Raw genomic sequence first — 25784 nt, 5'->3', positions numbered from 1 at the left:
AGTGAGAAACCGAGAGAATGGAGACTAAGAAACAGAGGGAAAAGAAGAGAGACGGAAAGAGAGAGAGAATCAGAGAGTGAAAAAGAGAAAAACAGTGCAGTGCATTATTGCATGTTTTAAATGTATAGGCTTTGTATAAAATGTGAATCCAGGTGTGAGGTGTGAGGTGTTGAATGGGAAGAGTGTGTGGTGGGGCAGAGTGAGTTTATATTAGGCGATCTCTAAATAACGAGGATCTGAAAAGTCACTAAATTGTCAAAATTACCCAACACGAATTTCAAAATAAAGTTTTTAAAGAGTTTCTGCTTTTTCTGCTGTATAATTTTGGACGGGATAAATCTACCTCTTCCTGATATTAGAATATTATCCCCCCAATTTTCTACACCAGTGTAGATGAGTGGGTAAGAGTGAGAACTCTCTGAGACAGTAGCGAGTGCTGGTGGAGTTTGTGGATGGAGGGAGTGGGCGGGGAGGTTCTGACCTACTTGGCTCCGTCTCTGTGGGTGTGTACGGAGATCAATACGGCTGGAATGAAGCATCTCTAATACAAGGCATCCTCACTGATGTGATGCTGTAGTGACCTGATTTTAATACACACGCACATGAAAACACACACACACAGGAAACAAACATAAAATAATAAAATAAAAATAATTCTCTGAAAACACCAGTCCTGAATGCATCCATTAGCAGTGCTTGAAGTAATAAAAAACAACTATTTTCATAATGAGCCAAATCCCCTCATTACATAATGCCATTAAATACCTCGTCCTCGTGCTGAAAAACAAAAACAACCTGGCTCTTGACCTGTTTAGGCTTTGTTCTAGTTTTAGTTGGTTAAAAGCAGGTTTTATAAAAGATTTCTTTAGCAGGAAAGCTATCGGTCGGATTGTTTTTTTAATACGCAGCATTAAATTATAGTGTAAAACACAATGCAAAGCATCGTATGCAGTGAAATAAAGCACACCACCAAATTTGGAATTAAAAAATCATGCTTATACACCTGGAAATCTCATCAAAAATCTGAGTTTGGAAGTTACCAGGAGTGCGGTACTTATCTGACTGCACTGTGCCAAAGTAATGTTTGGCTGAGGGGGGATAATGATTATAGTGTGGGGTTGTTTTTCAGAAACAAATTGGGCTCGGTCCCTTAGTTCTAGTGAAAGGAACTTTTAAGGCTTTGGGATTCCAAGAGATTTTGGGCAATTTTATTCTTCCAATTTTGAGAATTGGAATGAATTTCTTTAAATTAAGATTTTGCCTTACCTAAGAAAGCGTGTTGCATAAAATCCCTTAGTCGATTCACTTAACTAAGGGGAAATGGTAATAGTAAATTTCCACTATATGTCAGTGACTCAACAAAATAACATTTAACAGCTAGATTTAATGACTTTTGAGAGGTTTCTAAAGCATTATTTTTAAAAAAGTGAGTAAAAAATCCTCCTAGCATCCTACCTATGTATAAACACCAATGTTTCTCCTACACTATGTTTAGTTTATTCACATTTTAAAATAATAAATAAATATAGGCTAAAAAGCTTATTAATCTCAAAAACTCTTCAATATTTTCTGAGTTTTATGCAACCGGACACAGGCCTCAGTTTGTGGAAATTGTGAAAAGCTGTTCCAGAGGAAAAGGTGGGATTAAGAATGGGAAGTCACTAAAGTTCATATGCATGGAAAAATTTACCAATACCATAAATTTAAAATTCAATTCTAGGAATGAGGGATAAGGCCTGAATTGTAATACAGATTAATATGATGAAATATTGAATCATAGTGAAATAATACAAATCGTCGCTATCCAGTGAAATACAAGTATCTCTATATATATCTTTTAATGGAAGTCAGTGTAAAAAGAGTTTATTTCAGGTCATTTGTGAGTATTTCTATTGGTCCGTTTATTAAGAAATTTTGGCACAGTGTTAGAGACAACTGGTGAGTTCAAATTATGTAGTAAATTAAAAATCAACAAATAATTGAGATACTTGTTTTTCATTGGACAGTAACAATATGCTGCTTCTGTATATATTTTATATACCCACATTGGCCTTGCTTACTTACTTGCATTTATTATATTATTCGATTTAATTGTATTTATCTTTTACAGTGATGCAATACAGTATTAAATATTATCATATACTGTAGAAGTAAAAATGCTAATGCCTGAACAGAGAGAACTGAAGCTCAGAATAGACGTAATAAAAGGAGAGAGGCCCAGATTGTTCGTGGCCTCGGGCGATTTGAGTGACAGGTTGCTGATGAACTTTGTCCGCTGCTCTGATGTCACAGCTGACACGGAAGCCCCTCTCACTGCCTGACTAAAAATAAACCCATTCCTATAGAAACTACCAGCCTGCACTTAATACACAGATGAATAGATCCTTTACACTGATCATAACAATGACCTAAAGCCCTCAGCCTGCTCATGCTTAGGTGGTCTTAGTGTGTGTATGTCTATTTCTGTGTGTGTGTCTGTGTGTGTGTGTGTGTGTTTGTGTGCTGTCAGCTGAGGGAACTGATGTTGACAGAACTAGCCAAAGGCTAAAATTGACTTCCGGCCTGCTTTCCTTTTTAGTGAATCAATCTTGTGTAAAGCTGTAGTGCAGCACAGGTTCTCATGAATATATTCAACCACACACACACACACACACAAATACACACACACACACACACACACACACTCTCACACCTATTTAATTCTGACTGAAATATAAGCCTTTTTAGAGGAACACTTCAAACAGAGGGCTATCAGAATCACTAGCAAGATGGCGGCACAAGTGATCACAGAAACCCCCACGTTTTAGTGTTTTCCTTGTTAAAAATTATGATAAGTGATGATGATGAGTAGTTTCAATGTTTTATGACCATTTTCTTCAAAATAAGCATAAAAATATCAGTAGAAGTTTGTCTCAGCAGCTAGCTAGCTAGCTAACTTTCCCGTTCCACCTTAAATGCTGCATTTACAATCAAAAAGAACATTTTCAAAACAATGTGAAGCCCATTCCACACCAATGCTACCACTGTGTGTTGACCCAGGCAGACTGGAATTTAATCCCCTAACAGTTTACAGCTTCCCACATAGTATTTTGAGAGTATTACATTAAATTAAGGCCATATGGAAACACAGGGAGACACAGTAGAACACAGTGTAAACTGTGTAAAGAACTGTGTTCTCTGGACAGTAGTTACTTCAAGAAGAGCAAGATAATCTCTTTTATACCCTTGATTTCAGGAGAAACAATAAATAAGCAGGTGCACCAATACTTTTCTCCATATAGTTGCATGAATAGAGTGCTCTAGGGTAAGTGATACATCACTGTGATGTTCATTCTCAGCTTGTTTGCCAAATCTTTATTTTAAGACAGATCAGTTCACAGCTCTGCCAACCAGGGCTGTGCCAGAGTCACTTTTCACAGATGTGCTCTCAGCCAGTGAACAACTTGCCATTTAACTGGTGCCATTTAACTGGTGCCAATGGATGTAAAAAATAATAAATTAACAAAAAAAAAAATTTTGCTTTGATACAAACACTTACATAGTAGGGAACAGTCCTTTTAGGATGCTCTGCATTTCACAGACCAGCAGAGAAAATTTTGAGATGTTCACTTATGTTCACCATGGTGTCAGTATCCGCATTTAATCCACAAAGCTAAGCTTATTACAGTTTATTAGGCATTAGGTATTATTATAGTGATGGAAAGAGAAGTGCACCAGTCATGCGACCCTACACTTAGCACCGGGAGCTGATAGCTGATAGCTTTCACACCTACAGCAAACCAAACCAGAACACCAATTTTAAAAGAACCAGAGATTGGTATTCTAGATTGCTTCCAAGCTCCAAAAAAGCTTTCACACTTCATTAAATGTACTTCCAGACTCGTACGAAAACACATTAAAAAGGGGAATGACCAGAAAAGGGAGCTGATTGACTCCATTCACACCAATCAGAGAGCTTTACTGACTGACTCAGTGACTCAGTGACTCATCTTAATGACTCATTAGCAGGAAATACCACATGTCTGTTTGCATTGAGAGCAGTGCTGTGCTGTGCTGTAAACAGAGGCTATTTAGGGAAAACACAGCGGCTATAGATCACACTCGGGTCTCGCGCTCCTCTCAGATCTACGCCAACAGCTGTCATTGTGATTTCACTTCTTGGCAGGTTGGAAATGGCGTGTCAGAGGAGCTTCCTGGACAGACCTTTGTCTTTCACCTGTGAGGCATTCCTCTTTTTATATCTCCTCTCTCTGTCCATCATCTTCCTGTCTGTGAAGCATGTGTCAGGGGCTAAGTACACCCACCCACGCCCCATACCCACGCACATAAACACATAAACACAAATCAAATATCCGTTTTTGATTAGTGCATTCGTCCATCAACACTTCACTATTAGGAAAAATTATTATCTGCTTCTAATGTAAAAGGCAGGAAAGCTCATGAGAACTTAGCATTAGCCATCACGCTAATGTTGGGCTGGAACTTGGAACTAGCATTTTGGCTTTGTGGGTTCCAGGTATGCATTAGAGGTGGGCGGATCGATAACAATATTGATAATGTGGATACCAACGCTGATTCTGATATTGAGCAATACTCGTGTAAACAGATCCATACTTAAGCCTTTTTTTCTCAGGAAAAAACTGAATTGCAATGAAAGGAAGAAAATTCCTTATTTTTTTTATTGTTTTACCTAAGAACAATTCTATTTAAACACCACAAGATCTGCTTTATCAACCAACAGTTCACTACAGTTTCTGCACTACAGTAAATTACAGATAATTAAGGTAGTAATTACTGTAGTTCACTGATTGGCTCTCTTATTTATTTTTCATTTGTTTAAATCTTGATGACTCTTGCTGATCTGAGACTCTCAGTAGGATAAAATACTGTATTAACCAGAAACAATAATCAATCAAACTACTTATAAACCATAATACTAACGTACAGACTGTAAAAGAGCGGGAAAACTCCACACAACAGAAGAGTGAAGATATGATGACATGTATATGTTTACAGTAGATAACGTGTTTTAGTGTGGTATATGTCTTTCTTTTAGTAACCTTTACTTAATTTCTGCATACAATATTACCTAATTACAATTACTTCATTTATACAATATTACTTAAATGTTTTATGATACATAGTCTTGAAACCGACTTAAATTTATCTGCAATTAAATTGACTTAAAAAAAGCTAATTCAGAACGTTGCAAACCTTTTTTAAGTAAATTTTACTCATTTTTTTTTCAGTGTGATACAAGGTCTAAAACGTTTGTGGTAATGTCTCTGTGACAAAAGATTGTAGGTGGAAGTTGGCCAAAATTATTATTTATATTTTTTAAGTTTTAAAGATTAATCATGTGTGTTAACGCGTTCATTTTGACAGCGCTAATTTAATATGCTCACTGTTCTGCTTGGCTTTTAGTGATCATACAAAATCTTGATCATATTAATGCCAAAGTCTGATTAGTGGAGGGATGTTCATCACACAACGGCGCTGTCTGTTTGTCTGACAGTCTGTCCTTAGTCAGTTCTTAACTACAGGCCACTGAATCCACTTTAACAGCTCTCAATAAATGATGCAGTTGCGCAGTACGTTGAGCTCAGGGGCTGGCTGTAAAGGACAGCTGAATTTATGACTTTCCGGGAAGCGATCTCACGCAGCTGCATGAAAACGTCGATTCCGGCCTCGCAGACTCTTACTCTTGTCTTTCTTGCATAATTGAATTAAAAGCTCAAGACGAAGAGAGAGCGTGTCTTTGGGGCTGCAAGTGGCTCTTTTCCTTCCTCTTATGTGTGCACAATGTGCTTAAAATAATGTGTACCCTTTAAAAAGGTCTATATTTCTACATAAATTTGACCTCAAACTTCAGATTATAGATATATTTATACACAAGCTGTAAAAGCAGAGACAAAGAACCAAATCAAACATAGAAGACACACTCATTAGATTTATTCATTTATTTATTAAGTACAATGACAAACATATGTGAACCTTTACTTTCAGAATCTGACGTGATCCCCTCACACCATCAATCAGTGGTGAACTTAGGACTTAGGACTTTGCATTGCTTAAGTGCCCTCTAGAGTAGAAAAAAGAGCACCCACTGGTCCAGATGCAGCCCAAACCATGATACTACCACCGCCATGTTTCACAGATGGGGGTTTAATGATGAAATTCAATATTTTACTTTCTCTAAACATCTCTTAACTTCTTATTTAAACAGAAAAGATCCATTTTGGTGCCCCTAATTTTTGCTGACTCCACTCATCAGCTCAAAAAACTCAGAGGGGTAGTTTGGGTGGGGCACTGGGTGATGTATGGGTTTAGGGGCCGGGCAGAAGGGAAAGCAGCAGCTTTCTCCATGCAGTGTTCGGTGTTCTCCTAATGGTGGTCTCGTGAACATTAAACAATTTAAATTTTAATTTTAAAAATTGTTATTGGGATGATCTTTGTTTTTAAGTTTGCTGTTGTTGCATTTGTACACAATCTGAATCCAAATTCTTTAGATGTAATTTTGTTACTTACCTTTCTGCCTAATAGGAATTAACACCTTCTTAACCCTTTCCTTTGTTCGGCCCATGATTCACTTCTACAGACATGTGCCGTAAAGATCAGGGCCTGGTTGCACCCGTTCAAATGTGCACTAGTTGTAAGGTAAGTGTACTTATTGGCGGAGAAATAGCTTTTTTCCTTAGTATATGAAACGATTTGTGTTGGTTGATAACCATGTTTCAGTGGCATCATAGTAATTATTAGCATTAGTATGAGGTCTAATATGTTTAATTTGATTCTACTTTAAATTTTTTCAGAAATATAGAACATTTTTAAGGGTTCAAATACTCGAGTGTTCAGGCGCTCTCCTCAGGCAGGTGCTGATGGCTCCTCTTGGTTCTCGTCCAGAAGATCCACAGAAGGTAAGAGTTAAGGTGTTATCCTCAGGGCAGGGTTTGTGCAGCGTGTACAGTAGTGATACTGCACCACACAGAGCGGCCATATGGACCCTGCCTACATCAGCTCCTCGCTGTGTGACTCTGTCATAATGTACCGCTCTATTAGCTCCACAGCATATGCTCATTATTAGAGCAAGGCGTCATTGCTTGCATCATTTACACTCAGCTTTTACAGCAGGGCACAGTTCTGACTGTAGAACTGAGGATCATGTTTCTTTTTACACTTTTTGCAGACCTGCTTTCTAATAAATGCAATTAAAAACCCCAAACTATATTTTATCCATTAATAGCTAACATGTGTTCCTTTTAATTAATGAAACATATCAGTCCTACTTTAAATGTTTATAAGCATTTCCTAACCTTTAAAAATACGCTATTGTTGTAGTAATTTCCGCCACTGCAGCTCCTCTCAGGTTTAACTGTGCTATATACTTTGGCACACAGACGCATCACAATATACAGATCATTCAGTCAATTAATAATACTGTCCCCCTGCTGACGTCCAACCACCTGCATCTCACCACTATCAAAATGAACATCGCGTCGCCCAATCAGCTCTTCCTTCCGCCCCGCCCCGCCCCTAAACCCATACATCACCCAGTGCCTTTTTTTAATTTGAGCTCAGGGTGGCTAAAATCAGCTAAAACCAGCTAACAGAAAGTACTGTGTGGATGTCCTTTAGTGTAACCCCTAACCCCTAAATTATATTTAAATTACATGACAAATGACAGTACCTTCCTTCCTGCTAATCTTGTCCATGAGTGTGACATGTTCATTTTCCAATCCGTGGACAAAGATAGCACAAGAGTGCCACAATTGTGCCACAAGAGGACAAAATCTCCTTATCCTCTTAAAAGCATTTTAAATGGTTTTATTTATTTAATTAGATTGGTGTGATTTCATTTTCACTTTCAAACATGTCACACTACAAGACAAAATAGTGTAATTATATTAATAGTGTGATTTATATTAAGATACGCATAGATTTTTAGTTGTGAGTGATGTCACTTGTGTGATATTTTTGTCCACGGGTATGACATTTTCATTGTCACACCACAGGACGAAGATGTCACACAAGTGAACAAAATCTCTTTAAAAGCATTTTAAATACTTAAAATTTCTCTTTAAATATTTTTATAGACTGCTACATTTATAATATGATGCTCTTTGATTTTTTGAAGTGAGAGGTAAAAAAATAAGTGATTTAACTTATTTTTTGTTGTCCATTTGGGTGTGATATCATATACAGTATGCATTGTGACACAAGAGGACAAAATATCTTACTCTCTTTAAAAGCATTTTAAGTCGTTTTATTATTTTTAACTTTTGGTTTAGCATTTTAAATTATAACATTGATACAGTTACAATTTTAACAATTTTACAATTTAAGTGTCCCTATCTGGTAGGTTTTTGATTTTATTTTCTGTTTTAGAATGCGACACTCATATTAAGACACACTTAGATTTTTTTTAAAAGTGAGAATTAAAAAGTAAAAAAAAAAGAGATTTCATTTCTGCCTTCTGCCCTTATAAGACTGCCTGTACCTGTATTTCTTAAATGTATTTATTCTAAACTTTTATTTCTTACTTTAGTTCTTCTCTTAATTCTTTATTTATCCTTTTATAATTTATTTTTTTATTTATTTTATTTTATAAAATTATTATTTTTTTTAGAATTTTGTACTATTGCTTTTAGTAACTCTAAAGTTTGTGCTTCTATTTGTTAGATTTTTATTTTATTTTCACTGTCACACTTTAGGACAAATATGTCACAGTACAAGACACACTACAAGTGCACCTATTTAGTAGTTTTTAGATACTTTTTGTACACTAATAAACCTACCACTAATGCGTCTAATAAAATTGTGTAACCTACAGTGTGTAATCTATATTAAGATATGAATGGATTTTTTTTTTTATTTCGAGTGATTTCACTCCTGCCTGTGGGATTAAATGTGCTGGTTTGATGTGTTGGTGATTCTCTCTGGAGCGTTTGTAGATTTTCCTGCGTCTAAATGCCTCTCTGAATTCTCAGAGCATCACTGCAGCCATTTAGCTCTAATGACCAATCACTTCACTGCAGAGCAGGATGAGTAAATGCAGAGCGTCTGGAGCTTTTCTAAATATGGATAAACACAAACATTAAAACAGGCCTTCGCTCTGCAGCCGTGTACGGCGTATTAGACCATCTGCTTTCAGGTTTGATCTCTGGAGCGTGCTGTACATGATTCAGTGCTTTAAATCTGCCATGGGAAAGAAAGGAAACATGCCTTCACTGCACAAAAAACAGCTCACGTTCATGCAGGGAATAAAGAGACGTTCTGCAGATTCAGAATTAAACCATCTCCCACCATAAAGAAGCGATATATTGTCCCGGAAATGATTGTGATAAACGATATTTTATAGTAATTTTAGGACCATTTAAATGCCACTAACATAATGGCAATAGAATAATAAAGCATAACAAACCAATTATACTCTTTAGAGACAACTAAATTTTAATTCCACACAAAGTCCACACTGTGTGTATCAACAATATCACGATTATCAAAAAATATTGAGGTAATGTCCATTTATTGTACGATAAGTTGATAATGTCTCACCACTATCAAAATGAACACTGCTCCGTCCAATCAGCTCTTCCTTCTTTCCGCCCCGCCCCTAAACCCATACATCACCCAGTGCCTTTTTTTTATTTGAGGGTGGCTAAAATCAGCTTGTTGATAATGTAATTATCGTGACAGACCTAAATATACTTTGATTTTTAAAAGGAATATATAAAAAAGTAAAAGAAGTGATCTTACCTTTGCATTTAAAAGAGAAGAAATGTTGTCCTCTTGTGTGACATATTTGTTCATGGGTGTGATGTTTGCACTGTGAAACTAAAGAAAAAAAAAACTCCCACCTTAAAGGGGCATCAAATCTTTTAATTTTTGCTTACTTCACCCTCAGCTCAAATTTTAAAATGCTAAAAAAAATGGGAAGGATAGTTTGAGAGGAGCACTGGGTGATGTATGGGTTTAGGGGTGGGGCAGATTGATCTGCATACAGTTGAACCTTTGAGGGCGCTGCAGAGTCGGAAATAAAAGAGCGCAATAAAAGTTTTTTATAGGTCAGGAAATGTTTATAATAATTTTTAAGCATCACTGGGAACACATTTCAGCTATTAATGGCTCTTTAAAGGAGAACTCCGGTGTGAAATGGACTTTTGGTGTATTTATTAAAACGTGATAAAAGTACTTACTTACCTATGTTGAAAAGCCCTCCTGTGCTCTCCTGCAGCTTTCTGAAATTGTCCAGTATTTTGTGCACTTTGCCCAAACAGGCTTTAGACTGAGTGAGATGGGGCATATTTTACCCATGCAAATAAATTGCTTTTTACACCGTTATCCAGCTCAAAGCAGCTCCACACTTCACTGGTAGAATGTGGAGAGCCCTGACATTTAAAACGAGACATTACGAACTTTAAAACATTGCTCTCATCACTGACCTTGCATGTAAAGATGGTGTTGTGCTGAATTCAGCACCCCGCCAGGAAAAGCACCCCCTCTCAGGAGCATGTACACATCTACATCTTCTTGGCTTTGAATTTTCTTAGGAAATAGAAACAACTCAAGATACTGTTCTAAGCTACGCTGACTCGTAAAAAAGGAAAGGAAATAAGGAAAAAGAAGGAAAAAGAAAAATGTCACCTGCAGGCTCTCCAGAGAGATGGTGCTTTTCATGGCGGGGGTGCAGAATTTGGCGCGCTTTCAAAATAAAAGTTTATTTATTTTTTTCTTCTGTTTTTTTTTTCTTCTGCAGTATCAGAACAAATGCACCTATTTCTGATATTGGCTGGGATAAAGCGTGTAGAAAAAAAATTAGGTGGTCATAATGTTGTGCTCGTAATGTGATTGTGTATATCACATTTTTTTATCTCATGTCTGGAAATGGTATTAAAGCAGGTGTGTGAAGAAGCTCCTTCACAAGGGCAATGAACACCGTGTTACTGTCAGTCACCGCTTTCAGTCATCTCTGAGAATTACTGACAGCGTGTGTGTGTGTGTGTGTGTGTGTGTGTAAGAGAAATATGAGTGTGTCTGTATTAAAAGTGGACCTGCCAGATTCTGTAAACCACATAACACTCTTCATCCCCCCCTCCTGCATCCCTCCGACTGTCAGTGACTGGGAGAGATAGAGGAGGTGAGGAGAGAGGGGGAAGAGAGTGAATCTTTATGAGAGAGAGATGAAGCATTAAAGAAAAGCAAAAGAGCAAAGAAAAAAAAGAGAAGGCAGCTACTAGAGAATTGTGTGATAGAAAAGAAAAGAGTGAGAATGAAATAGAGAGACAAAGAGAGAGAGAGAGAGAGAGAGCAGTGCAGCAGTGTAGCCTACTGGTGGTTGAGTCCTACACTCTGTCGCTCCTCACACCCAGATTTCTAGTGAAATTTAATACTAAAATAAATATACAATGGAAAATTCAGTTAGAACGAAAGATTATTTTGACTATATTGCCAAAAGTATTCCCTCCCCCATCCAGATCATCACTGAACTCAGGTGTTCCTGAATCACTTCAATGGTTCCACATGTGTAAAATAATAATAAAAGCAGCAGCTAGTCATGCTGGGACTGCTGTCTCTACAAACATTAGAGAAAGTGTTTGTGTTCTTCTTGGGTATGTCTCAGGTCATTGTCATGCTGGAAGACCCAGCCATGACCCATCTTCAATGCTCTTACTGAGGGAAGGAGGTTGTTGACCAAATTCTTGTAATTAAATACTGTATCTGTATCTACTGGAGTATTATTTTTTACCTCACTACTGTGTACTTAAGTACTAAAATGCTGTATCTATATCTAGTGGAGTATTATTTTTTTTTCTCTTACTTCCACTTTTACTTCACTACAGATACAGAACCACAGTCTGTATTTATTACAGAACTACAAAGTGCTCCTATATGCTTAGTTGCGCTGAAACTATAAATAATGGTTGTAAAAACAAGGTCATAATGTTATGCTTGGTATGTGTATGATGCTTTAGTGGATGACCTATTATTATATGTCTTTAGCTCTTAATATTAATAGCTTTTTTGTCTCATTGTAGCTACAGAGTATTGGCACTGCTCTACCACAGGGTGGAGCCACATCTCTGATAAAGTTCACACCACAAGCATAAACTGGGGGAAACTGCACTACAGTGTTAAGAGTTTCCAATAAACTGTTTAAAAAAAGAAAAGGTTCTTCAATGTTCTTCTTTAGTTGAGGCAATCATTTTATATAGAACAATTGGAATTTAAAGAACTGATTTAATGCTTAAACTGATCAATTGATCTGGTTCAACACTTGGATGACTGAAATTTCAGGATCTTGAGGACATCACACCTCTCTCTTGCCACTTATCAGATGTAGTGAAATAAAAAAAAATACTCCAGTAGATACAGGTATAGTGTCTTTAGTACTTAAGTACAGTAGTGAAGTAAAAACAATACTCCTAATAAATAAACTCTGGTGTAAAATGGACTTTTGTTGTAGTAAAACATGATAAAAGTTCTTATCTTTGATGAATAGCACACCTCCGCTCTCCCACAGCGTTCAGAGATCCAGAAATTTTAACAGTTTCTCCAACAAACACCCTTCAGACTGGGAGATACGGGGCATAATTTACCCTGATAAATCACTTTTTACACCGTTATCCAGCTCAAAGTAGCTCCACACCTCCTTACTAGAACCTAAAAGGAGAGCCCTGACATTTAAAACCAGGCATTAATAACTTAAAAAGCGCAAAAGAAGCTTATTAAAAACCACTGTTTACATCCATTACTCCTGGCGCCAGCTGCTACACTATGCAGACTCTACACAGACTCTGATTTAACATCGAAGCAAATTATGCTCTGTATCACCCAGTCTGAAGGGTGTTTGGAGAAACTGTTAAAATTTCTGGATCTCTGAACGCTGTGGGAGAACGGAGGTGTGCTATTCATCAAAGATAAGAACTTTTTATCATGTATCTCTGCTGTAACAGAGGTTGGGGAGGAGTGGATGAGGATGGGGTCAAATGATGTCTCACATCTGTCTCCAGCTCTCCCCGAGGGGAGGAGGACAGTACAGAATAGAGGGAAAGTAGAGGGAAGGGGGTCAGTGAGGTAAATAACTCACCATCTGAGTGTAGATTAGAGGGGTATTATTCCTTAAAGCCCTCAGGGACTCAGCTCATAATACAGTCAGTAACCCGTTATTACTGCCTGACTATAATGACAATGTAGAAGGTTTTCCTTGGACAGAAGAGACAGGTCCTGACATGGGTGTGGTAGTGGGGGGAAAAGTGGACCTGACTACCCAGGGCCCGAGTAGGGAGAAGGGCCCATGAAAATCCAGATTTTTTTTTTTTCGCTCACCTTCCTTGTATACTGGCATGGATAGGGGCCCACTGACATTGAGAGTGTACAGGGCCCAGCATTTGCTGCTACACCCCTGGGTCCTGATGAGAACCAATTTCATCATAACATTTTTAAAGGTCGTTGCAGCTGCATTTAAGGATACTTTAAAAGTTCTTACATTTTTCCAGACCTTTATTTTATATATGTTGTTGTTGCTTCTCTGAAAACCTGAATTACAGGTGATTCTACCTCATAAAGCTGACTGAGAAAATTACAAGATGCAAAGTGCATAGTGCTTTTTTTTTTGTTTACTAAATAATTCCATATATTTTTCTTCATAGTTTGGATGACTTATATTATCAATATTAATCTACAATTCAAAAAATATATAAAATAATGAAAAACTGGCCACCAAGCTACACCAACAATTCTACTGCTTCATTTACTTACATGGGAATAGGTGAGATTTTTCTTTCTCTCTTCTTGTCCCCATCCCTCTCTCTCTCTCTCTCTTTCTCTCCCCATTAACACACACAGAGTCAATGAGCGTTAGTGTGATAGCAGTCATCCCTCAAAACTCTTCCTCTCCTTGGGGAGCACACACACACACACACAGACACACTCAGTCTGTTTGCAGCGTGGTTGCGGAGCTGTTTTTAGGCCCTGCAGGAATAGATGTTAAACTCTAATGGGTTTGAGTGCATTAGCAGTCTGCGCGCTCCCCTGAGACTGCAGCTCTGAGCTACACAACACACGACTGTGGGATTTTCACCCTCCAGTGTTTTAGCCTCTCTTTCTCTCTCTATAAAATCTCTGCATTAGAGTTTACGCTTTAAACCCTTTATTTCTGCATCATATGGAGTGATAAAGATCCAGGAATTCCTTTAGGATGAGTTGCAGAACTAATCAATCATCATCAGTATCTGGCCTTTTGTGTGGATTAAATGCAATAATATAGCGTAAAAGAAGTCCTAGATAAGTAGAGACTGTTATTTTACAGTTACTGCAGTAAAGAAGGACTAACTCCCAGATTTCCTTTTCCTCTTTTCCCCAATTTACACAGCCAATTACCCAACCCACTTATTAGGACTCCCTCTATCACTAGTAATACCCCAACTCACCAGGAGGCTTAAGAAGACTAGCACACACCTCCTCCGACATGTGAAGTCAGACTCCGCCTCTTTTTGCCGAGTAGCATCACAGTGCTAACGCTCGGAGGAAAGCGCAGCGACTCGGTTCTGATACATCAGCTCACAGACGCAGCCTTGTGCTGGTTCACATCACCCTAGGAGTGATGAGGGGAAAGAAAGAGCACCATCTACTGTACTGTACCCACCCAGAGAGAGAGAGAGAGAGAGCAAGGACAATTGTGCTCTCTCAGGGCTCTGGCAGCTGATGGCTGATTACACACTCTGAGGAGACTAGATTATTGAGTCAGGAGTGTTTCTGATTAATCTCCTCTCTCTGCTCTAGACGGCTGAGTGGATGGAGCCCGAATGTCCCGGTGCTGTTCTGCCCTTGGCCCGTTAGTGAGCAGGTCGTTAGTGGTGACGGGTGGGGGGTGGCGGGAGGTTATTGGGGTTATGGTGAAGTGTAAATCTGTGTGATTGCGTCAGGCAGAGGCAGTGTCAGGGTGAAGCTCTGCAGAGCACAGTGAGAATCGATCAGCAGAGACAGGATTGATTCTGGTGAGTCAGCGGCGCTCACTCCTCCACAAAAGGTGTGATAAACGATTACACTCTATCTATCTCTCTTTCTCTCTCTCTCTCTCTCTCTCTCACATACAGGAAAATACAGAAAGAGAAGAAAGACTTGAGGATTTCTATTCAGACATTACATAAAAAGCTTTGTTTAAACTAATTGCGGGTTTACAGACTTCAGAACGAAGGAGTGTCTAATCTTAATGTATCTTTATTTTGCACATATAGTGTACTTTGTGAATATATAGCATATAGAGATGAGAGTGATCTCAGAAGAAAGAGGAAGTGCTGAGTTTATATGAGTTGTAAAAGGAACAGGAGGACTAATCTAAAGCTGAAACATCACCACATACTTTCAGTTTCTGACCCCCAACAGCAAATTTGAAAGTGATTGGTGTGGCCAGATGTTGCTGCTGTAAATCTGTGTTTTCAGAAAAGTGAACCAAAGGTGTGAAAAGTATCTCCAATAATTACTCTGTAGGTAGAAGTAAGGATACTAGGATTTAAAATACTTCTGTAGAAGTAGAATCTGGATGGAGAGATTTTTTTAATTTAAAATTTAATTTAATTTTATTTATTTATTTATTTTTAAATAATTTTGTTCTATTGTTTTTTTTATTTAACTTATTTTGATTTTCTTTTATTATTATTACTATTATTTGTATTATTACTATTATTTTATATGATTACTATTATTTTATATTTTTTAGTTAATTTATTTATTTGTATTTTTTATTGTGTTATGTAAAAGTTAGTTTTAGCTTATTTTTAACTGTTTTTTGTTGTATTATCAATTAAACCAAGTTATTATTATTATTATTATTATTATTATTATTATTTATTGTATATTTTTAGTATTATTTTTTGTTATGTTTTATTTTCTGTTATTTTAAAAGGATTAAATTTAGTTGCTCGGCTACATTGAAAATGAGGTGTCAATGAGTCAAAATAAAGGTTGATTGATTGATTGATTAATCAGATGTGATTCACTAGACTAATCCTTAGATGCTCCTCTATTTCTCATTATTTGTTTGTTTGGGTGCTGTGTGAATTAGGTTATGCACACACACACACACACACACACACACACACTTTAATGCGTCCATGTTGGTCCTGCCAACTCATTTGGAGTTAAATGATGTCACTGTCCAGGATTACTGCGACATCTGTTAAACCGAGCTGTGCCAAACACACACACACACACACACACTTTACATAAATAAATAAAATACACTTTAAATATTCTTTCTCTGTATTTCCATAAAATGTATTTTTACGCAATATGCTTTAAATTATACATTGTGTTGATATAAAATATATATAGAAATATATAGTGGCATTAAATACTGCTTAAAAGGCACTCTAGTGTAGTTTTTTTCTAGTAGCATTAAGGTGTACACAATACGTGCATCAATACACAAAGTAGTACATTTACAATATACTTCAAGTGCATAAAAATGTTGCTTAAAAAACACATACTTTTAATCTATTTAAATCAAAGTTGTAGAAAGAAAGCACTTAAAAGCACAATTTAATGTTCTTATGTAATGTTGAAATACAGCTTAATTAAAATTGAAATATACTTACGTTGCCATAAGTTGTTCTAAAATAGTAAATTTGGTATGTATTTAAGTACATAATTTTATTTTTAAAAATATGCTTAGTATACGTTAGTATTATAATTTTAAAATATATACATAAATACACTTTTCTTTTACAAGGTCCAGTCTTATCTGGACAGTAGGTATAGTCACTCCTACTAAAGCAGGATAAAATCTTTTTTTTTTATTACTTTAATTTCAAATTAACAGCCGTCCCAATACTTCTGTCCATGTTATCCACAGTTAGAGTGGAAAGCTGTGGAGTACTGTAGATTTTCCATAGTGGCCAGTAGGGGGCATAACACACATAGACATGTAAGCTCATACTCTGACAACCCCCCCAACACACACACTCACACACACACTACAGCACGTTCCCATATGGGAATGTTTAGTGTGGGGTCGGAATTCCTTCAGCCTTAGGAGGGATGAATCACTGAAGCAGGGAAAATGTGTGTTACACATGCATGTGTGTGCTTGTTTGCAAATACAGACACACACACACACACACACACACACACAGCCATGGGATATGCTGTGATGTGTCACATAAATCTTGTGTGTGATTGGCTAGAAGACACCTAACAGACTGTACAGATTGGGTGTGTCTGAATGGAATAAGTGTGTGTGTGTGTGCAAATGTGCTGGAGAATGCAAAACGAGCCCTAAAACAATCAAGAAAATAAAGAAATTACAAAGTACGCCTTGCACGTGTACTAATTCTCTTAATTAAACATGGGTGTGGTTAATTTTGGGCATAGAGTGAGATAAACCAATCAGTGTGTGTTACTAGACTTTCCCTTTAAGAGTTTTTTTTAAGGAAGCAGCAATGATATTTTATTCTTTATTCTGTTTATTGTTGATGTAAAAGCTGGATATGTGTATATAAAGAGCGGTGCATGGTGCTCCTGGATGGCTAAGATACAAGTGGGCGGCTGACTGTTGACTGTAGTCAGGGTTTTAATCGGTCAATGACGCTCCTGTATTTTCCGCTGCAAAGATACAAGATACACAGAAACATGCCAGAAATTTACCTGAACGTTCCTTACCTCCAGACCACCACACCCATCAGTGTTGATATATTCCTAAACTCCAACACTATTAACTGCACAAGCACAAGGTGTGGAAATAGTTAACAGGGTGTAAGATAACTATGTGACTTGAACAAGGTGTAAGTTAAACTGTTACAATCAGTATGAAGTGAGGTTGTTTCTACCCTGAACATCCTGAGAAAAAACAAGATACACTCAACAGACCACACACACACACACACACACACACACAGACAAACAGCCCATTGCCAAATGCTCTTAAGCACTGTGCGGTGCGGGAGGCTTCCTCACTGGAGTGTACAGATGTTGTGGTAGATAAATTTTATAGCTGAAAAGCCATTTAATTAAACCGTCCTGCATCCACTGCACACGCTCGCCTCACTGCACTGTGGGAGTTTTAGCCTGAGGCTGAAATTCTACAGCAGTCACAAAGAAATGAGAACAGAACAGGTACAAATAAAGCAATTAAAGCAGCAGTCCTTCAAATCTAACGATTTCTTCTTTTAAATTAAAAGCAGTAGTGTTCCTGAATCGAGAGAGGGCAAAATGTTATAATAAATGGTATCAGGATGCTTCTCCTGCCATTCCTGCAAAGCCACTTATATATATATTAATTCTAGTATTCTAGTATTGGTGCTGCTAACGATTCTGATACCAAAGGCACTGCGAACACGGAGATATCAGACCAGCAAACCCAGTTTTAATCACAGAATTACAACTGAGTGCAGCTTTGAATCCCGGTCATGCAGCTTGCCATCAGCTGCCAGAGCCCTGAGAGAGCACAACTGGCCTGGCACAATTGAGAGATTGCTGGTTCGAATACTGGTCATGCAGCTTGCTGTCAGCTGCCAAAGCCCTGAGAGAGCGCAACTGGCCTGGCACAACTGGGAAATTGCTGATTTGAATCCCGATAATGCAGCTTGCCATCAGCAGCTGAAGCCCTGAGAGAGCAGTAGATAGTAAAGGGTTGTAGATGTAAGAGCTGTGAGAGCAGTAGATAGTAAGGGTTGTAGATGTGAGAGCTGTGAGAGCAGTAGACAGTAAGGGTTGTAGATGTGAGAGCTGAGGGCACAGAGCTGCAGTCTGGCTGTACTCCAAACCACAGCACTCCCTCCGAGTCGCCGGCCCAAATCCCCCAGATTAGCTCCAGCCTCAGCGCTAATCTGTTACACCTGAGTCAGTGACACTCGGCTAATCCTGCACTTACACCCAACCAGGCCTCTAGAACTGTCCACATCAGCAGCTTCTGGAGCCCACCAGTTACTATCATGGACTTGTTGTTTATTGGCTACTACACACATAACAGATTATTTTTAAATCAGTCAGGCTATAGTATGCAACATACACCTCAGTACAATTTATACAACAGTTGCTTCTACATTTTAGTGTATGATATGGTCATCAATCAAAATAAAAAGTTTTCAGAAGATATACATTTGGATAGTGCACCTCCTGGTGAGAGAATTTTGATGCTTTTATGACACACGTCTCCACTAGATTCCTTCACCTGCCTGGTTGCCAGATTAAGCTCCAATCATGTGTTGGACCACGTTGATAGTGATGTGGGACAAAGCCCATACCCAGATTGCTAAAGTGTGTAGTTTTATAATACCGTATTTTTTTAGCGGCACTAAATAAAAACAGGAGTGTCGCCATGTTTCCCTTGTAATTCAGCAGGTCTCGCCTCTGGGTGGCGAGTTCTGTAAAGCTAAGCTAAGTAAACAAAATTGTTTTTCCTAAAAAACATTTTCAGACAGTCAAACAAATAAAAAATGTACTGGATGTTAATCTACACTGATTTCTTTCCTGAAAACTGTTTATTTGGGTGAGAAAAGCGCTTCCGTTTATTTACAGTAAGCTTATTCTGGAGCATTAGCATTAGCAGCTAACCACTAATGCCACCTAACTGCTACCTGACAGCACTATACTGTGTTACTATAATGTAACCCAGAGAGATATTAGCTAGCAGTTTTTTCCACCTTGGTTCAACACTGTAATCGTGCAGGTTACAGGCCGATAATACTTTGAACGGCTAAATTGCTAGCAGAGTTAACGTGTAATGTTAGTGCTGCTCCAGCAGTGCTAGCCGGGGTCAGAAGCAAAATACAGGCCGATAATACTCACCTTTGAATGGCTAAATTGCTAGCACAGTTAACGTGTAATGTTAGTGCTGCTCCAGCAGTGCTAGCCGGGGTCAGAAGCAAAATACAGGCCGATAATACTCACCTCTGAACGGCAAAAAGCCAGCGCTTAGCGGCTAATGCTAATACTGCTGAATAAAAAAAAAAGAAACTCCTAGATAATGGCTTTACTGCTCCTTAATACCTGACTGGTACAATTCATACATAAGGAGCACCAAATTATAAGGCGCACTGTCGATTTTTTTGAAAATTAAAGTATTTAAAGTATGCAGAAAAATACAGCAAATCGTTGTGTAGCAATTAAAATCCATGACAACCCACATAACCCTACTGCTGTCAGGAGGTGTGTGTATAAAGCATGTGTTTAGGATTAGAGGAATCAACAGTGTGTTTACAGTGTGTTGACAGTGTGTTTATTATTATGTAATCCAGCCATTCTACTATTGATATCTTCTTGATCCCCATAATCCCAGCTGTGTATGTATATACATATATGTGTTTATGTGTGTATATGTGTGTGTCAGTGTGTATTTGTTACCAGCACAGGGCTTTTTAAACAGTGGTGCGTTTTTAAAGGCGCTGACTATAGCGTAGCAGTATTAGTAGAGTAGAGTCGAGCAGGAATTCTCCACACAGTACTGATGGCTAATCTGGAGCATTAGCGGAGAGGAGGCACTCTGCTGGGCCTAATGGAAGTCTTGTGGTCTCCTTCATGGATCTTATGACTGTGAGGAGGCCGCGGTGAGGGCCAAACCCATGACACAGCCTCAGGCACCATCCTACCCGGCCCAGGACTGAACCACCGGCGACCTGTGAATCAATGTTTTACTGTAAAGTGGATTAGAGGAAGAGTTATACTGCCGTAAATCTATAACTTATATATAATGTATAGAACTGTCTATTAATGCAAACTGAAAACAAATCAAAATTACAGACGACAGTTTTTAACTGAAAATCTCTGCTGGATTTTCTCAGTCAGCTTTATGATGTAGAGTCACCTGGAATTCAGGCTTTCAGTTAACAGCTGTGCTGAACTCATCAAGAGTTAATTACTTGAATTTTTTGCTTTATAACGTCGGTTCGAATTCTGTTCATACAGCTTGCCATCAGCTGCCGGAGCCCTGAGAGAGCTAACCCTAACCCTTGCTCTTTCTGGGTGGGTACAGTAGATGGCGCTCTTTCCCCTCATCACTTCTAGGGTGATGTGGATCAGCACAAGGCTGCATCTGTGAGCTGGTGTATCAGAACCGAGTCCCTGTGCTTTTCCTCCGAGCGTTAGCGCTGTGATGCTACTCGACAATGCTACAGCATCAGCAGCAGTTCAAAAAGAGGCGGAGCCTGACTTCACATGTGTCGGAGGAGGCGTGTGCTTGTCTTCACCCTCCTAATGAGTGGGTTGGGTAATTAGCCGTGTAAATTGGGGAGAAAACGGGAAAAAAAACTTTTTTCTGCTTGGAAATCTGCTACGTGACATAAGCAACGTGTGTGTGTGTGTGTGTGTTTTAGTAGTCAGGAATGGCTGATCATGTGACCGTGTCTGACCTACAGTGTACAGTGTGTGAGTTGAGTCAGAGAGCTTTTACACATGATGAAGAAAGATGGGCGGGGCTGGGGAGTCACTGAGGAACTGTGGGAAATGTGGAGAATCTCCATCTACAGCAGGCCGGTTAACTCCAGAGCTATGTGGAGAATTCTGGAGTAAAACTCATGCTGAGCGGAGGACTGACTCATGCTAGTGGTCCCTGTGTGTGTGTGTGTGTGTGTGTGTGTGTGTGTGTGTGTGTGTGTGTGTGTGTGTGTGTTAGGACGGTTGCTAGGCTCATGACTAATGTGTGTGTCTGACTCACTAAATGATACTCCATCAGACCTGTTAGCACAACCTCAACTCAGCGCTTTCTGAGAACGGGCACAGGGCCTGAATCATCCATGTGTTTCTCTGCTTTTGCTATTTATAGGTTTATATTTGAGTAAAATGAACATTGTTGTTTTATTCTATAAACTACAGACAACATTTCTCCCAAATTCCAAATAAAAATATTCTCATTTAGAGCATTTATTTACAGAAAATGAGAAATGGCTGAAAGAACAAAAAAAAGATGTAGAACTTTTAGACCTCAAATAATGCAAATAAATTAAGTTCATATTCATAAAGTTTTAATAGTTCAGAAATAATCAATAATTAGTGGAATAACCCTGGCAGGTTTTTAATCACAGTGTTTATGTTTTATGCATCTTGGCATTATGTTCTCCTCCACCAGTCTTACACACTGCTTTTGGATAACTTTATGCTGCTTTACTCCTGGTGCAAAACTTTAAGCAGTTCAGCTTGGTTTGATGGTTTGTGATCATCCATCTTCCTCTTGATTATATTCCAGAGGATTTCAATTTGGTTAAATACAAAAAACTCATACATTTTAAGTGCTTTCTTATTTTCTTTTCCAGAGCTGTATACTGTATGTACTTCCATATTTGCGATACACATGGAGCAAGCTGATACATATAGCTACTTAAATATGTTTAATACACACTGGATATATTGTTATAAAACATAGGTACTTTTTGTTCTAGATCTTCAAACTTGAAAAAAATAGGATAATTTGACCTAGAACATAACAGGAGGGATGGTTATGGGATGGTTAATAATAAATGATAGCACAATTGCAATGTAAATTTCAAATCTAATTTTAATGCTATGTTCAGTTTGGCTTGGACATTTCCGACCTTCGAGTTTAAAAGGTACGCAGCATCAGTCACCAACCCATCCATCCATCCATCCATCCATCCATCCATCCATCCATCCATCCATCCATCCATCCATCCATCCATCCATCCAACCATCTATCTCTCCAATGTTTCAGCAGTCTATCTTTTCAGCTATCCATCCTTCCATCCCCTCATGTAATAACACATCCTGTTTATGTGTTCATCCATCCATTCTCCGTATTTGTTTTCCAGCACCTCCCGCTGACTCTGCTCCCTGGTGTGTTGTGATGGCAGGAATGGAAAGCGTTTTATAGTAGTGAACTAATGTTTTTTTATAGCTGAATTTGACACTAATGGTGAAACCAGTTGATGTGGTTTTTGGTGTTAACAGATAATAGTATGTTTCCATTAGTGCTGGCTGAACCTGACCACAGCTGACTGCAGAGCACAGCGATAGGTAAACCAATCGCCTCAATGTTGAGCAACACTTATTAGTATGAGTATAAGACCTGTATCAATGTTTGTTTTGTAAATTTATATATATATATATATATACGTATATATATTTTCCATTTTTTTAACCAATTAGGAAGGCCAATCTGGCTTTATTGTCTCTGATGATGACTCATAGCTGTAGGTAATACAAAAAAACATAAAAGCTCACACACTTCTAATCACAGGACCAACAGGAAGTGGAAGTAGATCATGTTACTCCATTCACTTCCAGTCTAGAGCCGGCCTAAAGGTTCTTCAGTTTAGAGCTGAATGAATCATCTCTTCAGTTCGTTCTTGGAATTTAATCTAATTGCTGACTGACCTGAGGGCATAATCTTATCTAAACAAGACAAACAGGCATTTCCCCACCACTAGATAAAGACCCATTCAGAGCATGGGGCTGTTCATCAGCAGTTATCCACTCTGATTCACTGAATAGATATTTATTTATATTATTTTAATACTAATATTTTAATTATTTAGAGCCTTTTTTTTACTGTAGAAGGAGTTGTGTTTTAGGCAAATAAATGAAACAAATAAATATGATAAATAAAAATGATTAATAATTAGTTCATAAAGTATATCGGAGATTAAAAAAATAATAATAAAATAAAATTTGCCTGTCAAGAGTCTTTGTTTTGGGGCGTGGTTTGTGACGTAATCCCGCAGCCAGCGCCCCTCCACTCACACAGCCCGTCAGACGTCAGTTACAGAGTGTTTGATTCATTTCTGTGAATCGATTCTTTAAATACATGGATCTTCTGAATCATCGACTCGTTGATTCAAAAAAGTTCAGACAGCTCCTCCTTTTGCTCCTAAATAAACAGATTAAATGATTAAATTACAATTACCTATAATCTAAAGGCAATAAAATGTGGATTTTTTTTTTTTAAAGAAAGCCTCACTGAATCTTAAAGAGAAATTACTTGTTTGATTATTTGTATGGTTAAATGTAAACTATGGAAAACATACCATATTTAAAATTTTTACAGAAAATCTAAACATTACAAGTTTAAGTGTTTTTAAAGAGATTATGGTTGAATTTAAAAGAAAAAAAATACTTTGGACAATTCTAAGCAAAAAAAAAGGCCTTTTTCATTGTTTGTAAGTAATAATAATATTGTGTAATATGTATAATGACGTCTTTGAATTGTGTTAAAATGTATGTTTTATTGTTAATTTTTGTTTTTGAAAAAAAATAAAATAAAGTATAACTAGACCTAAATAAAAAAAATATTTAATATATCAGAAAAGTGAGAATGTGGGCGGATCAGTTCTGGAAGATTGAATACTTTAAACCTTTAAACACTTAATTCAGTCAGTCAATTCATAAAAATTGTTTTGTGACATATACAGTCATACACAGTATAACAATAACAATAACTATGTTTTCTTTATGCGGGCTATATTAGATTAATTAAAATATATTCCCACTATAATTTCTGAATTTTCTGAATAATACTGTAGTGTTATTTTACTTCACTACTGTACTTTAGTAATAAAATACTGTATCTGTATCTACTTTCACTCTGAAAACGTTCCACTGTTTCTGTAATAACTACAGTACAATAACACAGAACTGTACTTTTACTTAGTACTATAGTAATAAATTTTACTATAAACTACTTGCTGTAGAAGGTTTAGATTTAATACCCAGCAACAAACCTAGCAAACTGAGGGTTATATATACTAGGAAGGGGAGGTGGAGCCAATTAGGAACTTGGAGAGCGAGAACGCTGTAGCATCATGTGATCAGTGGAGTCAGGGAAGAGACTTGAGCAGGTAGACTGACATTATGTGTGGATTTTAAAGAACACTTTAACTCCATTGATGTCCATTCAATGGAATAATAGCATTTTTAATTTACAATTAATTCTACTTATCTAGTTATCATTGTCTACTTTCAGGTGTGTTTGGTGTGTTTGGAATCAAGGTCATCTACACACCTGATATAAATATCATGATAAAGCTTTTCACATCACTGTTGCTGCCCGTTTCACAATCATCTAACCACAGGACCAAGAGGAAGAGGAAGTAGACCTGGTTCCTCCTAAAGGTTCTCCTATTCAGAGCTGAATTATATATTCAGTTCACTTTCGGAATTTGATCTAAAAACTGACCTTAGGACTTAATCTTATCTAAAGATAATAAACAGGTATTTCCCCACTACTAGATAAAGACTCATTCAAACTTTTAGCTTGCTAAGCCTGAGGTAGTCTATTGTGGATGTTGAGGTGTGTTTAGTAGGGCTTTAAGATGATTCACGTTTTTATTATAATTATAAATAATGCCAATGAAGAAACTGAATATTACATCAAAACTCCTTTAATCCAAGGATAATCTTTGGTAAGAAAATGGAGAATTATGGTGATATTTTGGAGTCTCTTGCAGTGAGACAGGGCATAATTCTAATTAAAAGACACTTAATTATCATACTAAAAACTGATTGGCTCAGACACAGACAGTATGCAGATCTGTTTACCTTCCTTAGCCTTCATAAGTCTTGGTCATGCATTATTATATATTTTTTAACATGATGTCATCCTAGACGCTCAGTAGAGAGCCTTTTAGAAACTGCTAGGAAAGGAGGAAAGGAGGGCTTTAATTATCTTGTTTTCATGCCTTAATTATCTAGTTCCCATGCATTAGGATCTAATTTCCTTGCCTTAATAAGTTGTGGCCACATATTATTAAGCTCTTGCTCCCACAATTTAATAAGTTGTGGCCTGAATTATCTAATTTCTTTGCCTTTAATATCTCTATTTCATGCATTAGGATCTCATT

General features: G+C 37.6%; 1 long non-coding RNA gene across 1 annotated transcript in view; it reads left to right on the top strand.

Moving 5' to 3' along the window:
* LOC125782409 (uncharacterized) overlaps positions 1 to 25784 on the top strand; it is a 113395-nt gene that overhangs the window by 2541 nt on the left and 85070 nt on the right. The gene's annotated exons all lie outside the window — the stretch shown is intronic.

Source organism: Astyanax mexicanus, chromosome 17, assembly GCF_023375975.1.
Source record: "Astyanax mexicanus isolate ESR-SI-001 chromosome 17, AstMex3_surface, whole genome shotgun sequence".
NCBI lineage: Eukaryota > Metazoa > Chordata > Actinopteri > Characiformes > Acestrorhamphidae > Astyanax > Astyanax mexicanus.
This window is presented reverse-complemented; position numbering and strand designations above follow the sequence as displayed.